This window comes from Alligator sinensis, unplaced genomic scaffold (assembly GCF_000455745.1).
Source record: "Alligator sinensis unplaced genomic scaffold, ASM45574v1 scaffold23_1, whole genome shotgun sequence".
Taxonomy (NCBI): Eukaryota; Metazoa; Chordata; order Crocodylia; family Alligatoridae; genus Alligator; species Alligator sinensis.
The window spans coordinates 1,272,218-1,299,514 of record NW_005841890.1 but is presented as its reverse complement, the minus strand read 5'-3'; positions in this window follow the sequence as shown (position 1 = coordinate 1,299,514).

Genomic DNA, 27,297 nt, shown 5'->3' with positions numbered 1-27,297 from the left:
CTGATGAAAGACTGACGCAAAGTACCTATTTAATAGGTTGGCTTTTTCCTGGGTGTCAGTTGTCAGTTGCCCCATCTGGTTCAGCAGGGGTCCAATGTTGCCCCTGCTTTTCCTCCGGCTCCCCACATATCTGAAAAAGGACTTTTTATTGTCCTTGATGCTCAAAGCTAGCTGGAGTTCAGTTGCAGCCTTGGCTTTCCTGGTCTGCTCCCTACAGGACGGGACCAGTGCAGAATAATCCTCCTTGGAGGTGACTCCCATCCTCCATCCTTTGTAGGCCTTTCTTTTTAGCCTCAGGAGGTCTGCTAGGTCCCTGGAGAGCCAGGGGGGCTGCTGTGCCCTCTTGCTGCCTTTCCTCCGAGATGGAATAGACAGAAACTATACCAGTGCAGTTTATCCCATTCAGGCTGGGTTCCCCTCCCATGCAGGCAGCATCCCTCTCACTAAGCCACACTCGCTTGGACTTTGCTCGCTTACTCCTGATGCCACAACTCTTCCCTTCCTGGCTGTTCTGTCAGCCAGCTTCAGGAGATAATGGGCTAGAATATGCTCTGGGTACGGTCTATCTGTGATTTGTTGATTAGAGCACTTGCTAGGAAAAAAACATGACCCCTGGGGTTAGGGAAGGTTTAGAATCTAGGTCTCCCTCTCCCTGGGCAAATGCCCTAGATGTCCGTGTCAAAGATATAGCCCATGGTCTGGACTTGGCTCTCAGATCCCCATTATTCAGCCCCCAGTGATGTCCATGGGTCTAAGTTGACCTATGTGCCACATGCACCCCATGGGCAGGGCCCAGAACACATGCCGCGTGTGGTGCCCACTCCAGCTGCTTAGCCCACTGGTCTGGGACCTGAACTACATGTGGCTGAAACAGGCATTCTGTGTGGTGGATCCAGCATGTAGTGGGGAGAATCCATGAGCCTAATCCAGCCTGTTGACTGACCTCCCATCATTCATTCAGCCCACAGAGCCAGATGGGTTTTCCCCCCCTGCGCCATACTGCTGAACTAAGAAGTGGGAGAGTCATCCTCCTCTTCTGGAACAAACACCAAAACTAAAGTTCTGGGACTTGTAAGTTAGGAGCAGACATTGCATTTGTCCCTGGACAAGTTGTGCCTGTGTTTATATCTTGGGACTGATGTGTACACACGTTACCTTTCTAATCAGGGTTCAGTGAGCGGTTGAATGTACTGCTATTTTTCTGCCAATGATGCAATGCCAAGATAATGGTTTAGACACACTTTAAAACATCCTGGGATAAACCGTGAACCTATCTAGGATTTATCCCAGGACAATGGACATGGACATTTGAATTTGTCCAAGGATAAAAGGGTTTATCCTAGGGCAAATGCAACATCTGTTTGTAGCCTGTGGCTATAGGATGTTAGCATGCAAGCAGACAATTCTATTCTCCCTGGGTAACTACTTAGCCAGTGTGCACTCTACTGAACATGTTTGAAAGGAAAAAAAAACAGATCAAACAGTTTTGTGGAAGCTAAGCTGTGTATAAATGCCAACAATTACAGCTAAGTGCCTCTATAAGTGGAACCTAGATGCATTGAGTTGAAGCAGGATTTACCCCTGTGAATATAACTGACTTTCTGGTCTGTGCTCCTGTGACATCGAACCCCTCCTCAATTACTGATGGACTTATCCTCACACCGCTCACAAGATAAATACTTTTACTAACATTTTGTCTATTATTATTGTTTACAGTGGTATCACTGAATCTGGTCCCCTGAAAGTATTATACTGCCCTTGTACTGTCTTTGTTGGAAAGCTTTGCAAAACTGAGATGACACTGTTTCATTCTGTCTCCGTTTCATGGCTCACTACTGAACAGGAATCATTTTGCAGTGCAGTCAATTTAGGTAAGAATATGCTACATTTCTGAGGAATGCAATTAGCTCAGAGATGCATCTTTACTCCTAGTTTTAAATGGCAATCTCATTTTTTTTTTTTTCTGGTAGGTGTTTCATCTGTCAATTAAAAAAAAAAAAAACAACCCTTCAGCCAGTGGAGTACTCCTGCTTGGCCTTTGACAGATATTAAAGTGCAATGGGATCTAATGCAGAATCCCAACAATCATGTTTCCTTACATGCTACAAGTGAATGGCAGGAGGTATGATTGTGGAATCTCACATGAGATCTCATTGCTCCATACTGCTGGGTGCCGGGGGGGAGGGGGGGAACCCCAAGGCTAGTAGCCCCATCAACTGATCAGGGCTTCCAGCCAGGGGAATGCACCATGCACTCCCACACCTGGAAGCCCCATTAGCTGATGGGATTTTCCAGCAGGAAGAGAGCACCATGAGCTCCCACAGCTGGGAGTCTCGATCAGCGGAGGGTCCTCCGAGCCTCTGGAGGACACAGGAGTCTTGACAGGCTCCCGTGTGCTCCAGAGGCTGCTTGCTTTCTATTATTTATTTTCAAGAAAAGAAACTCAACCCAGTGCTCTCTGGCTTCCCATTTAAGTTTTTTTAATTAATATAATTATTTTTGTTCCCATCATTGACATACATGATTCATTGCAATTTTCAGTCATATTATAACCCTCATAATTTGTGTATTTCACATTGGTTCCACCAGTACATAACCTGGAATAATTTTACAGTACATAATTGCTATTTAAAAAAATAAATGGGGGAGGGAGGGGAGGAAATCAGGAAGGAATACTAGATGCAACAACAGCAATAACAATAAAGCATGGGAGGGGAGGGTTCATTTTTTTTTTAAACTTAAAAATGAAATTATCAATTTGGCATCATTTAATTTACTGCAGTTGATTTTTTTTTTTTTAATTTTAGCTGTGTGGCTCTGAAAAGTCTCAATATTTAGCATTCATCGCGCCCCCCGCCCCCCATTTCTTCCCCTTTCATTCACTCCTTTTTTACTCATTTGAAAAAGAAAAGGCATCATCTTTTCTGTTTGTATGATTTTCCTGAAACAATTATGAAAACACCAATTTTAAGTTTATTGCAAGAAGCCTTCTATATATATCTTGATTTTAAAAAATATCTACCCTGTGGTACCTTGAAAACAGCAAAGTTCCAATAAAGGCTGATGAGAGACACTCAGCACTTAGCCCTTGTTAGGATGAAACCACAATGTGATATTAATGAAGAGAGTAAAAACATATGTCTTCCTTTATAGCCAAAAGCTCCTTCTGTAGTCTGCTGCAAAGCTCCCATTGATTTGATTTGGAAAGGGATTCAACCTCTTGGAAAATATATTGTGGTAAGGATTACGGACAACATCTGAGACTTGGATGCTTAAAGTGAGTCAAGTAAATCCTTATTAAAGACTTAATTAAGGGGCCTGATTTTCAAAAGTTCTGGGCATCTCATCAGGACTGAGGGGCCTTGTAAGCTCACCTCAGCATATAACTACATCAACATGCCAAAACTGCACTGGGTTTTGGCTTCCTTCTTGTATTACAAAAGTGTTGTTCCCTTTGCTAATCTGATACTAGGCTATATTACATTTGGTTATTATATCTCTTGAAAAAATCATTCTAAAAAGCAATCAAAGGAGCCCTTTAAAGAGCTACTCTAAAACACACTCAAAGAACAAAAGAGACTGAATTTTACATTATGAAACATTTCTGAGATCAATAAGAGTCTCTTCTCTGTTTCTAATGTGTTAAGATTGCCATGTATGGCCTGTGTGCAATGACCTGACTGAAAGGAAATTGTTGCTTATTCCTATTAATACGGATGATAGAAAAGGCACAATGTTGTTTGTTAATTGATTGTGAAGATAAAGTAATAATGAACCCCTATGTGAAGGATAATGGTCTTATGTTTGGACACCAAATGCTGGAGGTGTTGGTTCAGACTCTCCTCTCCTATGTGTCTTTGGAAGTGCTCCTGGCTGCCTCCACCTTGGGGACTGCACCAGATGACCCTCGTGGACCGCTACAGTCCCACGATTCACTGAATTTTCCAGGCTGAACAATACAGCTCCTTGCAGAACTGATGTGATGTAAGACCAAAGGAAAAAAACAAAACAACCCCCCCCCCCCCCCCGCCTTTGCAATCTTTACCAATATGAACAAATCTTATTTGACGTGACCCCTGTGGGACTACTCATGTAAGTATACAAATTACACCCTGATAAAAAAAAAAACAAAAACTATAGAGGTTAATGGGAGCCCTTCCATTGATTTGAAAGCACTTTAGTTTAAGACTGCTTGTATGAATAATGGTGACAGGACTAGGCTGATCTATTTATCAATCTACCTATCTCCATCTTTGTGTTGTATTGATCACTGCTGCACTCAGATGCCACTTACTACAGTACATGTACCAATACAAAGCTTAAAAAACGAAATCAAAAGAAAACAAGCAAACTAAAAAGTCTTGTCCATCATGGTCTCGTGGTCTTTCATAATAAAAACAGTATCATACCATAGGTCCTCACTTTAGGCAGACTGTGCAGTGGCTGATCTAAACATTCATTTCCATTATAAAAATAAATAAAGAAATGTGACTAAGTGGCTTATATTTCGGGCAGCTGTCCCAATATTAAACATTTCCCCGTGTATTTTTGACCAAGTAAAATAAATGGCACTCTCCGAGATTGTGCGTGTTCCAGGAAAATGTTATGGCCTTTACTGAAATGATCAGATATCTCCAGGTTTGTCACTTTCTTCCCATAAACAAATTTCTGTCCAAATAAGAGCTTGATTCAGACTTCTCTGGCAAAGTAGGAAGATTAAAGATAATGAGATATTTTGGCCTATAGTTACTGAAGAGCTTAAAAGAATGCAAAATCACTGGGAGTTGTACTAGATGCTGATGTGGAAATTTAACTGCAGGCAAAGTGTACGGGGGAATGACTGATGCCAACAAGAGCTGGAGTTGCAGCATTTCTTAAAGCTGCATTCAGTGAAGCATACAAACTTAAAATAGAAAACTCCAAGGATCTATCTTTGAAATAACACATGTGTGAAGTAACATTTCCCAATAGTTCTTTCTTTTTTCTTTTTTTTTTCACCATTTATGGAGCAGGAGTTCTCAGGCAGATAATGCTTCACAGCAACACGATCAGGCCCTGTGTAAGAATTGGAAGATGTTTATCCATTTTCAAATTAGGTATCACTTGCACAACACGTGAGGAGGCTGCTAAAGGATCAAAAGCATCCACCAGGGAAATCTCAGATTGGAGATATTTAAATCCAACAGACAGAACTTCCTGTACAGTTAAGCAATGAAGCCTTAAAGTGTTTCCTGGCTTAGATTTCCAATCTTGCTAATAGAACAATTTGTGGATTTTGAGAATTAAAAAAAGATTTTTTGGTTTTAATGTTCGGTTCTTTTTACTAATTAAGAAGGCCCAGTTCCTGCCACTAGACTCTTTGGCCCTCAAATTGCTTATGAAAGGAAGTAGAGCTTTCATTTGAGTAGAAAACTCTGTGGTCTTTGCTACTTCTTCTTTAGGGAGGATGTCTAAGGATCTACGAGTACCTTATAAAGCTGGTGTGGACAGGCATTGTGGTAGATGAGCTGCTTGTAAATGGGAGGAGGTAGAGGCTAGAGGAAGTGTTATTAGGAAAGAAATATGGTAGCATGGTTAGGGACCTAGGGAAGTAGTTGGAACTCAAGGATGCTTATACATGAGCATGGAGGCTGCTTCGACACTTAGTAATTACAGTGTATTGGAGCAAGCAAAATTGATTAACTGAGTTTGCTGGAGTCTCCAGCAACCTCCTGCGTCTTGTGCATCAGCATCGCCATGCTTAAAAATGGTGGCTGGGGCGCTCGAGCTAAAGTTCATTAAACGAGCTTTAGTTCAAGCACCAGACTGACATTTTTTAGTGTGGGGATGGTGATACACGAGAGACTGTAGCATTTTGATTAGAGTGACTCTCGGAGGCTGGAAAGCAGCCTTGGTAGTAGCGGTATGAAAAACGGGCCATATTTGATTCAGATTCGGATTCAGATTTGGCCTGAATTGGGGACAGTGACTTGATTCGTTGATTTGGATCACTGTTCCTAATTCAATTCGGCCAAATCCGAATCTGAAGATTCAATGCTGATTCAGAGAATCAGTGATCCGGCCATAGACACACCTTTAAATGCTTTTTCTAACATACTTTGAGGTACCAGGCGCGGCTTGTGAACACTGCGATGCTGGGGCAAATGGAATGTCCTACAGGAGCACGGGGGGGCCCCCTCATGCTCAGCGGTGAAACCCAGAAATGGAATGAAGGTACCTCCCCACACTCCATCCATCCCATCATTTCAGCATTCACGAGCCACCTGCTACCTTGAGGTAAGTAGAAAAAAATATTTAAAGCTGTGTCCATATCCGAATCATCGAATCTTTCCGAATCTCTCTGAATCAATTTGGAGGGCTCCGTTTCGATTTGGAGAGATTAAAGGGTGTCCTTATTTGATTTAGATTTGGAGATTCAGCCACTGAATCAGGCTGAATCTCCACTGAATCAAATCAGGGACTGAAGTTTCACACAGCCCTACTTGGTAGTGACCTGGTGGCTACAGCACTTCAGGATGCAAATTAAAACTCACCCTGGGTGCAGGGCCTCTACAAACTACACTTCTTGCTTGTAATGTAGGCTACTGGGACAAAACATGGGGAAGCTGCCTTCCTACTATGCCATTTACTAGCCATGGTTCTTTCCTGACTAAAATTTCAGGACTTACCCAGCCTTATGTGTACAGACATGCGACCAGAGTGCAGCTCTACTGAATACACTGGAATACACTGGATTGTGAGTGTCCTGGAACACGCACAATCTCGGAGAGTGCCATGCAGGACTGTGCACCTAGAACTGATTTAAAAACTGTGCATAAGTGCCAAAAAACCCTGCAGCTATACAGCTGCATACAGGCCACAGAAAGTGAAACAGGATGCAGCCCTCTGTGTGCGGCTGTCTAAAAATTTTCCCTGTAGGAATGGCTGCAGACAAGGAAGAGCTTTACAATCCATTCCCCAGGTGCTTTACTAAGGGCTACAGGAAGGTAGCCATGGCCTCTTGGGATCCGCAGCCAGATTTTCCTTCTGAAGGTGGATGCCTATAACCTTTCTTTTTTTTTTTAATTTGGGGAGGGGGGGGTTACACCCTCCTTTTTTGTAAAAATTGGGGTTTTTGTTCAAGACCTCCAGGAAGGAGAAGTCAGGAATGCACTTGCCTCCTATAGCTTCAGGGCTTCCAAATGACAGTTTCCATCTCCCAGGAGAGTACGCTGACCACTAGACTATAGGCTATTCTAGTCATCCCCTCCTCTGATACCATGCAGCAAAGTATTCAAGAACAAGTGGGCCCCTCTGTAACTTAGTGATTAGAGGAATTGACCTGGAATACCAGAATTTTGGTCCCTGTTCAAAACAAGAATTGGATAAAAAGACAATTTAAAGAGCCTAGGGAAATAATAGAAGATTCACAAAATCACAGCATAATACATAAACTGCACTATCATACCTATATGTAGTATCCACAAGATGATAAACAGGTAGAGCATAGTGGAAGAAGTGGTAAGTGCCAATGGATCATCTGTAGCTCTTTTATGGTTCACTCACTGCAGCTGGCAGTCCAGTTATATTCCTAACTGCTTAATTCAGATACTCCAAATACACATATTATTGAACTAATAATAATAATCTCCTGGCAAACAGAGGTCAAGCAGAGCTGAAAGGTCCAAAGAAACTAGAGGTGAAAGAAAATCTGAAGTTGCTGTGATAAACAAATAATTATATGATTTTAGATATGTAATTACAATGGCATGAGGTGGTATAAAATGGAATGGGTCAAACTAGGTAGGAGGAGTACGTCACTTTTGGAGACTTAGTAACCAACAAAAAAGTTCCTCTGAGATATGTCAAATACATGGTAACGTGCCTACAAAAGCAATGCACAGCAACAGGGACTGAACAGCGGCTATATCAGCATATCTCTACTGACTTCCACAGAACAATGCTAACTTAGACTGGTGGAAGATCTGGCATTCAAGGTCTCTAGGGATGATTCTTGTCCTTTCCTGAGTCCCTATGCATCTCTGTCGTGGTATAAGCAAGGAATGCTCAACCTCCACCCTAGAGGCCAGATCCAGCCCATGAGGCCATGTCATCTGGCCCTTGTGTCTCTCCACAGTACTTATAATTAATCAGCAGGAGAGCAGTAGCAGCATTAATTGCAGCTCCCCTGCTACCAAACTTCTTGGACTCATGGGGAACTCTGCAGGCCAGATGATGTGACTTTACATGCTAGTCTGCACCAGTGTGTGGTTGGGCCAGAGTGCAAGGTCACTCCATGTCTGGATCTAGCACATGGGGCTCGGCTAGCACACATGGCCAGATTACACCTGGGGACCAACCCCATGCTGGATCAGGTTTATGGACCAATCCCACATATGTAATCTGGCTAGCAGACCATACCACTCATCTAGACCATGGGACCAGAAGTTTGAGCATCACTGGTATAAGAGATGCAAGGGGACAGGAAAATAGTCTTCCAGAGCTGGAGCAGCATAAAGTTCATACAACCAAACCCCAGTGAAGGTATTGGCAGTCTGAAAGGATGTTTTAGGAGTGGAGCTGTAGTAATGATCGTTACTGGGATTCTAGGTAGCCAGTGAAGCTGTTTCATAGTTTCATAGTTTCATAGTTTTAGGGTCGGAAGGGACCTAATAGATCTTCTAGCCCGCCCCCCCGCCAGGGCGGGAGAACAACAAAAAACCCTAAAAACAAAAACGGGACTCAAATGAGTCCAGCCAGGTAGGCATCCAGCCTCTTCTTAAAGACCCCCAGGGTAGGGGCCAGCACCACCTCCCTTGGAAGTTGGTTCCAGCTCCTAGCCGCCCTAACTGTGAAGTAGTTTTTTCGGATGTCCAATCTGTACCTCCTCTCCATCAACTTGTGCCCATTACTCCTTGTTATGCCAGCGGGGGCTAGGGGAAACAGCGTCTCCCCCAAACCCTTCTGGTTCCCCCTAGTGAGTTTATAGACGGTCACCAGGTCCCCCCTCAGCCTTCTCTTGTGGAGGCTGAATAGGTTCAAGTCCCGCAGTCTCTCACTGTAGGGTCTGCCCTGTTGTCCCCGGATCATGCGGGTGGCCCTCCTCTGGACCCTCTCCATGTTGTCCACATCCCTCCTGAAATGGGGCGCACAGAACTGGACACAATACTCCAGCTGCGGCCTGACCAGCGTCGCATAGAGGGGGAGGATCACCTCCCTGGCTCTACTCGAGATGCACCTGTGGATGCACGACAAGGTCCGGTTAGCCCTGCCAACCATGACCTCGCATTGTCGGCCCATGTTCATCTTGGAGTCAATAATGACACCAAGATCCCTTTCCGCCTCCGTGCTCTCAAGTAGGGAGCTCCCCATCGTATAAGTGTGCTGCTGGTTCCTACTACCCAAGTGCAGCACCCTGCACTTGTCCGTATTGAAACACATCCTGTTCCTGTTTGCCCACCCCTGTAACCTATCCAGATCCTTCTGCAATCTCTCTCTCCCTGCTAGCGTGCTCACCTCCCCCCAAATTTTGGTGTCATCAGCGAATTTAAACAGGTTGCTTTCCACCCCAACATCAAGATCGCTGATGAAGAAATTGAACAGCGCAGGCCCCAGGACCGAGCCCTGGGGGACTCCACTACCCACCTCCCCCCAAGTCGAGTATGATCCATCCACCACCACCCTCTGAGTGCGACCCTTCAGCCAATCTGCAATCCATCTGACTGTGTAGGCATCTATGCCACAGTCGCCTAGTTTATTAATTAGGATGGGGTGAGAGACGGTGTCAAAGGCCTTGCTGAAGTCCAGAAAGACTACATCCACCGCGACACCTGCGTCCATGGCCTTTGTGACCTGATCATAAAAGGCAATCAGGTTGGTCTGACATGATCTCCCCCTAATAAATCCATGCTGATTGCCCCTGAGCATCATTTCTGATGCCGGCCCATCACAAATGTGCTCCTTGATGATCTTCTCAAAGAGCTTCCCCAGGATTGAGGTAAGACTGACGGGCCTATAATTGCCCGGGTCCTCCCTTTTCCCTTTTTTGAAGATGGGGACCACATTAGCTACCTTCCAATCGTCTGGCACCTGGCCCAAGCACCACGATCGCTCGTAGAGCCGTGCCAGGGGCCCTGCAATAACCCCAGCCAGCTCCCTCAGCACCCTGGGGTGGAGAGCATCCGGACCCGCTGACTTGAACGCGTCCAGCCCCTCCAGAAGCTCTCTAACCCGGTCCTCCCCAACCTGAGGTCTGAAGGCGATCCCCTCGCGTCCGGCTTCTATCACAGCAGGGAAGTCCCGGTCCCTGCACAAGAAAACGGAGGTGAAGAATTGGTTAAAGAGGTCCGCTTTATCCTCTGACGCAACCACCAGATTGCCCCGCATATCCTGCAGGGGCCCCACATTACCCGGCGCCTTCTTCATCCTCCCAATATATTTGAAAAAGGACTTTTTGTTATCCTTAATCCTGGACGCTAATCCGAGCTCTATCTCCGCCTTGGCCTTCCTAACAGCCCGCCTGCAGGCCCGAGCAGAGGAGGTATACTCCTCTTTGGAGATTACACCCCCCTTCCACCGGGCGTACGCCACCCTTTTGGCAAGCAGGCATTCCCGGACACCCTTGGTGAGCCAGGGGGGCTTTTGGACACTCCTGCCCGCCTTGCTTCTTGTCGGGATGGACACCCCTTGGGCCCCGAGTATCGTTTCCTTAAGGAACGACCACTCCTCTTGGACGCTGAGTTCCTCTGCCCTCAAGGACCCCAGTTCCTCTCCCACTAATCTCCTCATCTCACTGAAGTTGGCCCTCCTGAAGTCTAGGGCCACCACCTTGCTGCGGGCCCTTGACACTCTACGCTGGATGGTGAATTCCAGCACGCGATGATCACTATTGCCCAGGTGGTCAAGAACCTGGAGGCCTCTTACCAGGTCGTCGCCTGCGGCCAGGACCAGGTCCAGCAGAGCATCTCCTCTGGTGGGACTGTGCACCTCCTGAATCAAGTGGAGGTCCTGCAACTCGGCCAAGAACCTCCTGGAGCGGTCCGTCCCGGCTGACTGCTCCTCCCAGCAGATGGGATCTTGACCCAGAGCACTTCAGCTTGCCCTTCCCCTGACCCCATTCTGCTGGCAGAGGATGTGTAGTGCTCCTTGACAGAGTGCCACCCCCCCGCCCTTTTCTGCCTTCTCTATCCCGCCTGTACAGCCTATAGCCCCTAATGTTAACTGCCCAGTCATGGGATGAGTCCCACCACGTCTCTGTTAACCCTACGACATCTGGATTTGAACTAGCTATTCTGAGGGCGAGTTCCTCCTGTTTGTTCCCCATGCTACGAGCATTGGTGTACAGGCATTTAAGGCCTTGCAAGACTGTGTGCCCCCCCCGCCGATTAGGCAGACCATCAGGACCCCCATTACTTACCTTTGCACCCCTTGCCCTGATGGCATCTCCTCTTCTTCCTGCAGCCCCCTCCCCCGGCGAGTCTAGTTTAAAGCTTGCCGTACGAGATCAGCCAACCTGGAAGGTTGGCTGTTGGAAGTCCTTAGGAAGGATGGAGAATCTCATACTAACTACAGTGTGTTCTTGATTTTAGATAGATGAATATCTGAACTAGTGGTCCAGAATGTCCCTCATTTAGGCTTTAGAACCCGAACAGTTGTGCGTAAGACCTGACAGGGACAGAATCCTTTTTCCAGATACAATGTCCAAATATTTTGTTTGTTTTTACTCATGCGAAAATGTAATTTAAATGCTTTTATCAAATTTAGTTCATTGTGTGTGTGTATATAATCTATGTATATTACACACAAATATACATATATAAATATACATGCATACACACATAATATAAATATATTATTAACAAGAGGGAAAAAAAAAGAATTAACTGAGTTCCCCAAATCATTCTTGCTGCTTAATTCCCCAATAAAACCATCCATCATAAGAAATCTAGTCCACGCATTCTCTCATCTAAAACGATAATACCAAGGGACTATCCTGATCCTTAATTAGACCATCAGTTAATAAGTCAAGCCAATATAATGTTTAATGCATCCTGCTTCAGCAGTTTCCTAGGATTAGACACAAAAATCTCACTTCCAGAGTGGTAATTTAAGACCTTCTAGGGGATCAACTGCTAAATCTACCAGAGAAAAATACCCAAATAAATCATTTTAATTTAACATTCAGAAGATGGTATTCTATAAATCTTAAAATAACACCTCTTTCATTAACTCCATTCCTTAAATCTCTCGCTACCTTGCCCTACTTGGGAGATGAGACTGTGAGAATCTCCATTATCCTAGCTGCTTTAATCTTCTTTTGTAACTTTGCCAGTTGTGTAGCTCTGGTTTAGGGCCTTATTACACTGTAATTTTGGGTGGCTCCTGGAGCTCTTAACACCTGTATTGTCCATATATTAACACCTGGAACTAGTTTTAAACACTCATTATGCAGCTCAAAGTCACACCACTCCAAGCCAGCATAGTATCTAATGTTTTACCCAGTTCATGTTACACTAAGCTGTAGCCACTCTAGGCTACACCTTAATGTAAAACATCCTCCCCACCTCGCTCCCCTGCTGCATCAGACCCCATGCATGCCCCCAGCTCCACAAATTCCTGCTTGCTGCACCTCCCCTCCCCCTATGCTGTCCTTCTGCTTATTCGTGGCTGCCCATACTGTCTGTCCTGGGGGAGTAGGCAGGGAAGCATAACTTGCTTGCTTGGCTGCCACCACCACTGCTGCTCTCTGAACCCGGCTCAGCGCAGAGAAGAGCAACGGTCTCACAGTGGCAATGGTGAGGGCCAGGAAGGCAAGTTAATCCTTCCCTTCCTGCTCCACTGGGACAGACAGTGCGGCCAGCCACAAGTAATCAGGGGGAGGGCAGGGGGGAGTCCTGGAGATGGGAGGGAACTGGAGGAGCCCCATGGGCAGGTGTGGTAGGGAGGGATCCAATAATGAGAAAGGGGGACTTTTACCTTTCACTCCTCAAGGCTACTGCTGGCCTGAAAGCGTGACTCTTCCAGACTCAAGCTAGCACAAACACTGACTTTTGTGCAGGTCATAGTATAAGGTATAATAAAGCCCTTATTCTCCTGCTGTTGAGCATGGTCAGTTGCCATATCTACCTGTTCAAAGCTGCAGAGCTCTCCTCATTATCACCCAACAATCTGTGTGGTGGTGGGCAGGGGGAACGCCGGGGCTTCCGACTATTGTTCTTTCCAGACCAGTCCAGGCATATCTATTTTGAGATCACCCATGACCAATGCTTATCCAGCCTCTTCTTGAAAAAACCTCCAAATGATGGAGATTTTACATCTTCCCTAGTCCACTTCCTCACTTCTCTAAGTGAAGAAGCCTTTTCTAATGAAAAAAATGAAAAAGTCTTCCCACTGTTTTTTGGCAGTCCTTTAGACATCATATCCTCTCAATCACATTTCCCATGAACTAAACATGCCTATTTCTTTCAGCCTTTACTCATATAGCTTGTCTTCCAAGGCCTTTATCATTTAAGCTCAGAGTCACTTAACTTGCCAGCAGAAAATACAAAAGAGGGAGGTGGGTCTTATTTGCAATCCCTCAATTCTTGCTTGGTACCTAACTCCTGTTGCCCATCTGAGCAGCCCCTTCTGATGTCAGACACTTAAACCAGGTCATGAAAGTCCTAATCTCCCAGGTTATCTAAATCACCAGTGATTTTTGCACTCTCCTGGATGTGCAATATTCACCAAGTCCTTATTCCAAATAAGGGAAAGTTATGAGTTGACAAGAAGTCTCATATATCCTACTGATTTTTGTATTAAGGCCTGATGTAGGGAGTGGGCCCTCAGAATGCCTATCGTATGGACTTCAGTACTGAGATAAGTGGGACAGTGTCTGTTCTGGGAAGCCCACCAAAATTTAAATGCCGATCAATCTTGGGAGTGTCAGGGTTAGGGAACTTATATGCCTAGAGAATGTCACTGGCAAACAAGAGGAAAATTAGGTAGCTGCAGAAATAGGAAATGATTGATTGAGGTTTTGAAGGATCTCACTGAACCCTAAATATCACCTCCACAACATCATGCTGTCTCTCCAAATGTGCTAGTTTGTGTTTACAGAAACTGGTATTCATTCAAGTAGTCAAGAGGATGGAATCTCTTTCTGTGACAATTATAGCTTATGAAAGTTAGTCATGTATGTGTTTGGGTCTCTCCTGCACCAAGCAACTGGACCACAAACTCTGAAAGAAGTAGTTATCTCTGAGTAGTGGCCTTTAGGATTAGGGGCCAGGTTAAAAAAAAAAGGGATTTATGCACAAAAATCACTTCTCATTTGGATTTGCATGCCTCCTTCTTATGTGCAACTCATCTAAGTGCCAAATACATGTTTTTTAAGCAAGCAAAGGCCCATACACTTCAGTGCACCTCTGTGCATTCCAGCATGTAAGAAGAAGAGTCCATCCTTAACAGACTAGCTGAAGGTGATATCCTGAGGGATACTCGGCATGGGTTTGTTGCAGGTAGGTCTTGCTTGACCAATCTCATTTCCTTTTATGTATATCTTTACTTTTAAAAAGCCTTCAGTCTGGTATCCCACAATCACCTCTTGGCTAAATGGCTAAGTGCAGCCTCGACCTCACTATGATCCGCTGGCTGGGGAATTGGCTCTGCGATAAGACCCAGAGGGTGGCGGTTGATGGGAGCCAATTGTTGTGGTGCACTGTAACCAGTGGGGTCCCTCAAGGCTTTGTCCTAGGGCCTATACTACTTAACATCTTCATCAATGATGTAGACATTGGTGTCAGGAGTGGACTGACCAAGTTTGCTGATGACACCAAACTCTGGGGTAAAGCATCCACACCTGAGGACAGGAGGGTGATCCAGGCAGATCTTGGCAGGCTCATGAAATGGGTGGACAAGAACGTGATGGTGTTTAACACTGAAAAATGCAAGGTTCTCCACCTTGAGAGGAAAAACCTGCAGCATGCTTATAGGCTCGGTAGTGCTATGCTGGTTAGCACTACAGATGAAAGGAACTTGGGGGTCATGGTTGACCACAAGATGAACATGAGCCTTCAGTGTGATGCTGCAGCTAGTAAAGCAAGCAAAACGCTGGCTTGCATCCATAGATGCTGCTCAAGCAAATCCCGGGACGTCATTCTCCCCCTGTACTTGGCCTTGATGAGGCTACAGTTGGAGTACTGTGTCCAGTTTTGGGCTCCACAATTCAAAAATGATGTGGAGAAGCTTGAGAGGGTGCAGAGGACAGCCATGCCCATGATCAGAGGTCAGGAAAACAGATCTTATGATGAAAGGCTTAGAGCCATGGGGCTCTTCAGCCTGGAAAAGCGCAGGCTCAGGGATGATCTAGTGGCCACCTATAAGTTTATCAAGGGTGCTTATCAAGATCTTGGGGAATGTCTGTTCACCAGAACGCCCCAAGGGATGACAAGATTGAATGGTCACAAACTCCGCCACGACCGATTCAGGCTGGACATAAGAAAGAACTTCTTCACTGTCCAAGCCCCCAAGGTTTGGAATAGACTGCCACTGGAGGCAGTTCAAGCACCCACTTTGAACACCTTCAAGACACATTTGGATGCTTATCTTGCTTGGATCCTATGATCCCTGCTGACTTCCTGCCCCTGGGACAGGGGGCTGGACTCAATGATCCTCCAGGGTCCCTTCCAGCCCAAATGTCTATGAAATCTATGAATGATCCACTGTTTTGAACACAGGAATTGAGCATGCTTGGAACATCAGTCATTTTGTTTGAGAAGTGCATATTTATAAGGCCAGCCTAAGCAATTCAATAACAATTAAGAGAAATCAGAATATGCATAAAGAATCTGATTGCCCTGGTTTTCTGGGCATGTTTAGAGTCCATCTAGTCAGCCACCCCATATCATGACCCTCCACTGTAACATAAACATCCATATACTTGTTCTTGAGGTTTTGAAGCATTTTTTTTTTTTATTTTGTCCTTTCTGAAGACTAGTTTGCTGAATTCATTAAAGGTAAGTTCACTTAAAAGGAGCTCTTTTTTCTAGGTAGACATGACTTGTAAGAATAAGTGTATCTAAGACAGTGAAAATATCCTTATGGTTCCAACATTTTTTTTCCCCTGAAACTTAACAGTGTATGGGAAATATAAGAAGCCCATGTCTTCGAGGCTACAACCAAAAAAAAAAAAAGACATTGAACATTTCAGAAGCATTGAAAATCTACTTGAGCTGGAAACAAACACAGAAGCAGAAACCCATAATGAGCAAAGGCAGTGGCATATTTAAAAAGCAAAGGATGATTTAAAATTTAAGAACAGGAGCCACTCGTTATATAACCATCCGATATATGTTTGAATATTATTCAGAGACTTATATAATGCAGTATATATATATATGCGCGCACACACTTTTACTGGCATTCATGAAATTCATATTGTTTTTCCCCCCAAAGGGGAAGAGATAAAACTAAAAAATAAAAAAAAAGTAAGACATGAGAATCTTAAAGGAAAAATAACATGATTCAACCTAATATTGAGAAAAGCATGTTACAACCTTCTTCAATATTTAAAAATTAAGAGAGCTCAGAACGGTGACTTTGCTTTGCCGTCAGATCACACAATGTCTTTTACACTACAAGCAATATTTAATTGGAGTGTATAATCTTAAATCCAGCTGACCCAGGAGTGAACATGTATGCCTGGAGTCAGTTTATGATACTGAATTCCAACCTGTTCGCAATGCTCAAATCCATGCTGAAGGAAACTGCATAAATAACAGCTAACTCCAAGAGTATCAGGTTCTCAAACAGGGGCACCCAGGGATGGGGACAAATTGGGAAATCAGGGCTATGAGGTTGGAGGATTATAACCAGAGTTGTAGAAATGTGGAATCAAAGCTGAAAATCAGGGTTGGTGAGTAGAATCCAATAGCGTGGCAAGTCAGGAACCAGAAGATCAAGACACAATCAATTTACTGGAGCACAGTCAAGAATCAGATCAAGGCTAGCTACTTTCTGTTCCCCTTTCTGCCTTTAAATAGGAGAAGTAGTTGGTCAGCCAATGGGGTACAAGGGAAAGGTCAGAGCCACATTTAGTTAGGCAGGTCCCATCCACTCGCTCATGACTGCTGTAGGTCTGGGTAACCAGATTGTCTAGGAAGACTAAGGTCCTGGTTTCAAGGCTGCTGTCTAAACATAGGGGCAAGGTTCCAGGCAGACCCCCTTTTTCCATACTTTGTATGGTCTTGTTTAGGCATCTGTCTGCCTAGCCTATTGGATACTTTGAATCCTAAAAGATTTAAGATCCAGAAAAGTGATTCTTCTCCTCTATTTAGCACTGATGAGGCCACATGTGGAGTACTGTGTCCAGTTTTGGGCCCCCCATTACAGGGAGGATGTGGACAAGTTGGAGGGTCTAGTGGAGAGCAACGAAAAAATGGTTAGGGGGCTGGGGCATATAATTTATGAGGAGAGTCTGAGAGAATTAGGATTATTTAGTATGCAGAAGAGAAGACTGAGTTAGGATTTGATAGTAGCCTTCAACTCCTTAACAGGGGATTCCAAAGAGGATGGAGGTGGGCTGTTCTCAGTGGTGGCAGATGGCAGAACAAGGAGCAATGGTTTCAAGTTACAGCAAGGGAAGTTTAGGTTGGATATTAGGAAAAAACTCTTTTACTAGGAGGGTGGTGAAACACTGAAATGGGTCACCTAGAGAGATGGTGGTATCTCCATCCTTGGAGGTTTTGAAGGCCCAGTTCAACAAAGCCCTGGCTGGAATGAGCTAGTTGGAGGTGGTCCTGCTTGGAGCAAGGGTTGGACTAGATGACCTCCTGAGCTCCCTTCCAAACACAATTTTCTATGATTTCTATTATTCTGAGTGTCCACATTAAAGATGTGAAAACCTGGGAAATATAACTCTATTTTTTTTTCAGTTCCAATTATATATCTCAATGCACAGCATCACCGTAGCTAGATGCCTTTAAGGAACCCAGCTCAGGTCTTCATTATTTGCAGGGCATATTGAATTTCTCTGATGAAAAGCACTATACCCGGGCAAATTATTCCTGTTATGCACTTTGGGATTGGACATTTCTTGACAAAAATCTGTAACACTAATATATCCAACTTCATTGACGTTAGTGGACCTATGCACATTTGCATACCAGCAGATATGCTGGCTTAGTGCACCACATTCTATTTCAACTCAGGGATGAATGCCTAGATACGCTGAATTTAACTAGATTGGATATAAAATGGATGGGTGAGTAGGAGGAGTAACTCCGCTAATTTCACTGGAGTTGCTCCCATTGTTTAGTGGTGTAATCAAGAGCAGTGTCTGGCTTAGTCGTTGTTTTTGGGATGGAAGGAACCAGCTGGTTGGGAGGATAAAAAAAGAAAAGGGGGAGAGAGATAATTTGAAGGAAAAAGACCACAGTCTGGGAACTGGGACAGCTATTTCATCTGCCTTTTCTGAAGTGCTGTGTCTAGTGATTGCAGTGACACATAATCAATTTATGTCCTATGCTGCATAATGTTTGGCAGCCATATCCAACACAGATGTCAACATGTCAGTCTCCCATAAGAATGGGTGCACATTGTATAAGATGTGCTGAAGGCACAAATCAAGATACATCTAGCAGGGGGATACAAAAGGCAAAAAAAAAGGATCTGTATAAATATATATTTATTATATATTTTACAAATATATATGTAAGGCTACTGCCAGGCACTGGTTGGCAGCAACAAGGGCAGGGTTCACTTTTGGGGTCCAAATATATTTCACTTTGGCTCAAGCCCCCACCCAGACCACCTGGGAAACACTAAATAAATGAATTACTAGGGTGTCCCTCATAAACAACCCCCCCCCCCATCCTTGCAAGTAGTTTAAACAGAAGATACATTTTTTACAGAAGCAAAGGCAAAGGAAACAAAGGAAACACTAAATACAATTTAAAATGCTACCAAAAACAAGACATAGATCATAGATTGCACACTTTTGGGGAGACTTCACCCATGCCCAGGCAGTCTGGGAGTTGGGTCTCACCAAAAGGAAGTTCTAGGGACCACCACCCTTATACCTGCCCTTCAGCAATGGGCTGGAGAGGGGGGCTTTCACTAGAGAGTCCTTTGAGCTGCTCCTTGGGTATGCTGGACCATGGGAAGCTGCTAGAGAGGGTGGGTCCGAGTTGCAATGGGCCCCTCATTGCTCCCTGCAACACAATAGGGAGATCCCTACATCAATGTGGTGGCCTTGAGGGGTTAACTGTGGCTCCAGACAGCATACTACACCCCTAAGTTCCTAGTTCCAATCCCAGTTCTGCTGGGCAAAAACTGGAAAAGAAAACATCAAAGAAGAGATTGGGTCTACCTCACTGGGCCTGAACTGAGCAGCAAAAGCCAGCCAGGCTTACACTCTACTGAGGCCTGAACATATTACTGGGATTCAGCCTTGCAGCTAGGCTGAAACACCACACCTGTAGAAACAGCAGAAAAAAGGTGTAGGCCTATGGTTGCAGCCTGGACATCTGGGCTAAGTATAGAAAGTTAAAAAGCCTGAGGCTGAACCAATTTAGTCTTTGCAGGTTAGTCTAAGCTGCACAGTCTAAGATTAAATTGAAACAGAAGTAAAGAGACATTTTACCATTGGTTCAGGAAATGCAGCTACATGCCTGCAGTAGCTCAGGCCAGAAGCTCGGGGTGGGGCTAGAGCACAGCTCTCTGGATGTGTGTTCACTGCCTCGTCCTGCTGCACCCAGAGGTCTCTGAGACTTGTAGTCCAGAATTACAAGGGCAGGACTCTGCAGGGTTACTCATCACTTCCTTTTCCTGCTTCCAGGTGTCTCTGGGATTTGTAGCCCAAAATTGCAGCCAGCAGTAAGTTTGAGCCGGGGAATGGCTGTTTAACACATGCTGCTGGCCCCAGCCCCTAGCCAGGTTTGGCTGGGGTGGGGGAAATCCTCGTCTCCCTTGCAGACTGGGCTGCACCCCCAGCTAGGCTGCCCCCCGTTGTCAGCCAACCCTCACTGCTCCAGCTAGGGAGAAGAGGGGCAGGGCCAGCCCTGCTCTCTGAAGCAGATGGCCCAGCCCAGTCTAAAGCTGGAAAACATGCTAGGATGCTGGGGGACTCTGATTTAACTTAAACCGTGAAGGGGTCTGGGTCAGGAGTTCCATAAACCAGTTTGTGCTTAATCACTTATGTCTGATACTACATTCAACCAGATTTATCTTAAACCAGTTTCAGCCATTTTGAAATTGGTATATGTACGCTGAGATTCTGTTCTGTTACAGGCTTAAACCAGTTTCTGATCACTTAAACCAGTTTGTGTGTAACTTCTGTCCCTAGCCCCAGTCTCAGCCCAGTGCTGAGACAATACAAGTACAAATCAGAAGTGCCCAGACCCCTGTAGCCAGTAACTTGCAGGACCCATTCCTGGCAGTTTGCTTCAGGGATTAACACTCCTATGGTGTTAACTCACTTAAGAAAAAAAAAAAAAACAAAAGAGAAAGAGAGAGGAAATAGGAGTTTCAAACTCCCAAACAGGTTCTCTCTCTCTCTCTCTGCCTGAGGCTTTCCCTTCAAATAGTGTTTGCTTGCCTCTCCAGTGAAGGGGGGAAGAGGGGGAAGGCATGGAGAGCAGATTTTCTGGCTCCCAATGCAGCCGTGCAGCTCTCAGGAGCCCCAAGAAAAAGAGCAAGAATCTTCATAAGTGGTTCTTATATACCTGATGTGACATCATCCAAGCCTTGTCCAATCAGGGAGGGCCACATTTCATTCTTTCTCCCAACCTATCTGCCTGAAGCATCCTCTTCTTCTTCTGGCCAATGAAGCCAGAGGGTTTTACATATTTTCCCTAGATACATGCCCAAGCTTGCCACATGCTGAGCACGTAAGCCAGAACAGAGGCCATTTTGCCCATACCAAAATATGCACCCAAAAAACACAGTATACAACCCAGTGTGTGTGTGTGTGTGTGTGTGTGTGTGTGTGTGTGTGTAGGGGTGTTACACATGAAAAGACAAAATACAAGAAAAATATAGGTCCCTCTCCAAATGTGGGGAAGCTAATAAGGAACGATCCAACGAAGGCTAAAGTGTTTCATGTAATTTTTATTCATCTTCAAAAGAAAAGAAAAGAAAAAAGAAAAAAAAGCCAGCCACTGGATAATGAATAAAATTAGCAGTAAGGCCTGGGGAAAGAGGGGGAAATAGGTGTTCTGCTAGAGTAGGTTAAGAACAAAGTTAAAATTACTTAGATATGACAGAAGTTTTCAATTCAGCAGGTCCTGATGAGATTTGTCCTAAAGCACTCAAGGAACTGGCTGAAGTAAATGCAGAGCTATTATTATGCAGTTATTATTGATGTGGTTATCATCTGTAAGAACTCCCAGAGGTCAGGTGAGGTCCCAGAACCTTGGTAAAAAGCAAATACAGTACCTATCTTGGGGGGGGGGGGGGGGAGGGGGAAGGAAAAGAAGACCCCAAGGAATTAGACAAGTCAATCTAACTTCAATACCAAGAGAGAGACTGAAGCATCAGACAATCAACTTATAAGCACACAGAGGATCATAGGATGATAAATAATAGCTAGCATGGATTTATTGAGAACAAATCATGCCCAAGCAATCTAATTTCTTTTTTATAATAAGGTGATGGGCCTGGAGGATAGGGGGAAGAGCAGACATGCTGCACCTCAACTTTTGTTATGTTTTAGATGCTAGCTTCCACAACCTTTCAAACACTAGCTAAGGAAATATGGTCTAGATCAGCAGTCAGAAACTTTTTCAAGTTGCAGGCCAAAATGACCCAGCTTATGTCTGGAGAGGGCATGTACTAAGACCTTATACCCAGCTGCTGTCACCACCACCATCACTACACACCTCTGATGCCATGTCTCCCCGCTGGCCTGGCCAGGGCACAAGTGAAGCTCCCTGTCACTGGAATGCCATAAAGACTTTGGAGCTTAGCTTTCAGCAACCACTTTAGCTGTACATCCATATGTAGCTACTTACATAAAGCCCCATGTTTTCAAAGGATCTGAGCAACTACAGATTACCAGGAAAGATAAGATGTCCTTTGAAAATCAGAACATTTTAAATTTGACCTTAATAAAGCAGTGCATGCCTTATTTCAGGCATCCATTCAAAATGTTCTGTATGTCTGGGAAGGAACTGGAAAGTCTGAAATCTAAACTCATCTAGGACAAAGTCCCGAGCCCAACTGAGTCGGTGGAAATTTTGATATTCAGTGGATTTCACCTGTAGCTCTACACCAAATAAGCTCCCTTAGTTGCATTGCAGGCTAGGGGGGGGGGGGGGGGGGGGTTGTTTGGTTCTTTTTTTCTCTTAATGGAATCAGATATGGGAAAAGAGAATCTAAATGACTGCTTAGCAATTATGATTTCAGACATTAATCCAAGGCCTTGAAGGGAATGTTAGGATTTTTCCTTACTGCTCGCTTCATTAAATATTTCTCAAGCTCTTTAGGAGACTTGCTCATGCCTGTCTAACAAAGACACTTTTTTTTAGCCAAAAAAAAAAGCAAAGGAAGAAAATAAGCTTTTTTCCCCATGCCATTTTGTTGTGGTCTTAAAATCAGGTGATTTAACATGGATAGAACAGCATATTCTAAGTGTTTCACAGATATTAACTCAATCACAAATCAAAAAGAAGCTCATCTCAGTTCCTTCCTAGAGATGAAAGTCCTGATAGAGCTTTGTGAATCATTAGATTGTCTGGCAATTCCGTAAAAAGAAAATATTGTATCCTTAACCCCCCACCCCCACCCCGTTTCCTCAAAATCACCCTTCCAAAACTGAGGCATGGGTCTGCAGTGGGGAAGCTGATTTACTTCATCAGAATGTCACTGTCTGGAGGCACAGAAGGATAAAGACACTGTACTGTGAAAGTGTTGCTACATGTTACAGTTCACATGTGGTAAAGCTATGGACTATTACACAGTATTAAAGCTAGAATGTGTTCTGGGCAATCACAAGTTAAGGGTTCATGTGATCTCTGACCTGCACAGCTCCAACTAAAGGACTGGTGATCAGGGATGTGGCTAGGCACCAGATACTTGGGTCCTATCCCTGCTTTGGATGGTAGGGGGTGGGAGAGGCCAGTGGCATGGGGAGCCCCCAAGCAGAGACCACCTGAACCATGCAGTTCCACTGACCCCTGCTGATCCGATCCCAGCCCCCTTGCACTGGATACTGAGCAGCTAGCCTTCCCTGGGAAAACCTGCACCTTTCACCTGGAGCCTAGCAGAAGCCATGAGAGTGTTCAATGAGCGATAGTTACTCATAATTAATTGAAATTTTTCCATGCCACTTCACCATTGTACTTAGCCTTGGTGAGGCCACAGCTGGAGGACTGAAAAAGAGCAGGCTCAGGGGTGATCTGGTGGCCACCTATAAGTTTATCAGGGGTGCTCATCAGGATCTGGGGGAATGTTTGTTCACCAGAGCGCCCCAAGGGATGACAAGATCGAACAGTCACAAACTCCTAGGGCCTATACTATCTAACATCTTCATCAATGATGTAGACATTGGTGTCAGAAGTGGACTGGCCAAGTTTGCTGATGACACCAAACTCTGGGGTAAGGCATCCACACCTGAGAACAGGATCCAGGCAGATCGTGATAGTCTCATGAAATGTGTGGACAAGAACTTGATGGTGTTTAACACTGAAAAATGCAAGGTTCTCCACCTTGGGTGGAAATACCTGCAGCATGCTTATAGGCTCCGCAGCGCCATGCTGGTTAGCACTACAGATGAAAGGGACTGGTGGGGTCGGGATTGACCACAAGATGAACATGAGCCTTCAGCGTGATGCTGCAGCTAGCAAAGCAAGTAAAACACTGGCTTGCATCCATAGATGCTTCTCAGGCAAATCCCAGGATGTCATTCTTCCCTTGTACTTAGCCTTGGTGAGGCCACAGCTGGAGTACTGCGTCCAGTTTTGGGCTCCAAAATTCAAAAAGGATGTGGAGAAGCTTGAGAGGGTGCAGGAGAGAGCCACATGCATGATCAGAGGTCAGGAAAACAGACCTTATGAAGAGAGGCTGAGAGCCATGGGACTCTTCAGCCTGGAAAAGCACAGGCTCAGGGATGATCTGGTGACAAATGGTCACAAACACCACCACGACCGATTCAGGCATAAACATAAGGAAGAATTTCTTTACTGTCCAAGCCCCCAAGGTCTGGAATAGATTGCCGATGAAGGCAGTTCAAGGACCCACTTTGAATGCCTTCAAGACACATTTGGATGCTTCTCTTGTTGGGATCCTATGATCCCTGCTGACTTCCTGCCCCCAGGGCAGGGGTCTGGACTTAATGATCCTCCAGAGTCCCTTCCAGCCCAAATGTCTATGAAATCTATGAAACCATCTTTCTCTCACACCCCTCAGGCTCTCACCTGGGCAAATGGCTCAATGGGGATATAGCTTCCCTCTGCAGCCCTCCACATACCTGTACTGAGGTGGGGGGCAGTGAGAGAGGGTTGTGCTGTGGGGAGGCTATGGCATGGAGGTGCCAGGACAGGGGTTGAGTGGTGGGAGTCTGGACCCGTGGGGCAGCCACACCAGCATCTGCCTGCTGAGCTTGGGGCTATGGCATTATGCAGGGAGCCTGTTGCTGCAGCTCCAGCACTGGTGGGGTCCTGTCTGCCCTTGGGCAGTAGTACACATACCCTGGGCCGGAGAACTCAGAAGCATGGGTAGATAGTCCGCAGAATATGAATGGCGGGGGGTGGGAAGCTGGGCATCCTGGGATGCTGGAGGACCCATCTTGTTATCTTTCTCTCTGTGGGAGCCAACTGGAGTTATCGCAACACAGGCTAGGTAGCACAACCTGGAGATACTCCTCGCCTGAAGTGGTGTGACTTGAAGATGCTCAGAGCAAACTTAGGATGCATTTCCCCATTCTTTAATGAACAGACACAGTGTTCACCCTGGACTGTTACAAATATTCTTTGAAGAACATTTCAAAATCTGAAGCCATTTCAATGCAAAGGTAAGGTTACATCACAAAATATTTTGGTGTTATCCAGTCTAAAATATTTGCTTAAAAGTGGATCAGACAAGAAATCTTTACCATTCCCTGCTCAGGAGGTACATAAAGGGCACGTCTGCCCATCACCCTATGGCAACATTGTTCCTGTGCTGTGCTTTAGTGCTTCTTCTTGGAAGTACTAAAGCACGGCACAGTAACTGCCCATACTGCACTGTGCACACAGGGCATGGTTATTTTCCACCACCACTTTGCTGTAGTGGCATGCTGAAATGGGGTGGGGGGGCGCACTGCTACAGCGAAGTAGTTGCCAATCACATGTAGACTTGCGTGATCTCTACATCACCATGGCGTGTCATATGGCGAGGTAGCACATTGCTACAGCAATGTAGGATGATGTGTAGAGGCTCCCATATTGAGTTTAATTAAGTCTCTAGAACATGAGAAGAAGGGTAGAACAATGGTTAGCATTCCATTCTAGTATTTAATCAAGTAGCTCATTTTTTTTCTGGTGATTTCCAGTGTGATTTGGGCGAGTCACTTTGGAGTAGAGTCAGTATTGACTCTTCTGCCTAGAAGTTAGTTGCTGCAACTAAGAACTTTTAGGTGTTATTTCCGCAAATGAGAATTCAAAAACCTGGTTAGGCGCCTCAGCTCACAATACAGTGCATGGGGAGACGAGGATGCCTCACTGTGGGATCCACAATGGTCAGGATACTGAGCAGGAAGCTACTTAAAAATCACAACGTGTAAAATGGAACCACGAAAGCTTCCCAGTAGGACATGCTAAAGACAGACTTGTATCATAAATCCACCCTTCAGGCTTCGGTACCTGACAGTTGATGGGAGATATTGTCAACCATTTGGATGCATAGCCTGGAGCTCTCTAGGAAAGGAAAGCATCTGCCTCCTTTCTCTCAAAGAATGCACTAAAGCTCAGTCTTCATTTTTAGATACAGCCACTTGTCCTTTTATGCGATATCCGTTCCATGCCCTCTACCTCCCAGGAGAGGTGGGTCATCTACCATTCCCCCTGTTGATGCTCTGCTACAGGACAGCAAGGAATCTACAACTCCTTAGGCCAGAGGGACAGAGAACATGTGAAGGAACCCAACTTTGAAACTAGCATTTGAAATACTCACCTGGGAGGAGTGAGCCTTTGGTTCAAATGACAGGTTCATGTCAAATCAAGACGCAGTCCTGGGAATTGTTGAAGATCATAGGGGTGGTGGGAGGCATCTATGTGGAGGAGTTTATAAAGGCTGCTCTGTGCACGGAGGGACAGCAATGGCATTTTTCTTATGGCTCTAAGGGTGGATCTAGGGTTTTAAAAGAAGTGGGGTGCACCTTCTGGCACTGCCACTGAGTCCAGAACCCTGCACGGATGTTACCAGCGGTCCCTAGCTAGAGTGGGACATGTGTGGCCGGGGGTTTCCCCCACCCCCTAGTGAGCTCTTCCTCACTTGCTCCTTGCTTGTCATCACCCCTGTATCCCTCAACAGCCCAGAGATCCATCCACACCTTGGATTCCACAGGGGACCCAGGCATCCGTGACTGCAAGGAACTAGAAAAGCTGAGCTGAAGGACCTTGGACTGAAGGGTAATGTAACTGCACTGCTACACCTCTCTCCGACCCCCACCCCCAGATCCATCCTTGCATGGCTCTAAACTTGGATGCAGTAGATTTCAGTCAGTTCCTGGCCCTGCCAATAACTTCATATGTGAGCAGGACATTTATAGCCCTCACCTTTACAGTCCTTCTATCCTTTATTTTGCAAACTCTTTGCTCTGCTTACTATTACTGTTTATCTATGCGGTGTCTAGAACAGTGGTCACTACTGCGATATAAATAACACACAATAATAAATGGCAGACTAGGATTCATATTTAGTAATCCTAAACCTCTGAGACAATACTGGCCTTGGAAAAGTCCTACTACTAAGTGTGCGGGCCGCCTCCCGATCCCGTCCATGTCGCCATGTGCGAGCCGGGAGCGATATGCGGACCCGTCTTTGTGCACGCAGGCTGTGGCCAGCAGCCCGGGCATGCGGGGTCAGAAGGGACTGCGGGGCGGTAAGGAACGCATGGGCTAGAATTAGTCACAGAGGCGTAATGGTTGATTTAAAGATTATTTTACTTACACCCAAGATGGTTGCGGTGCAGGCAGGAAAACTTGCTTGAGTTGTGGTTACAGACAGGAAAGAAGAGAGGCGGACAAGAGTTCTAAACTCGCGAACTCTAGCCCAATCCAGCTGAAGGCTCTAAACACGCGAGCCCGTTGTGTCAACCGAAGAAAGTACTCGTACAAAAAAGCTCTGAATAGACTCACACGA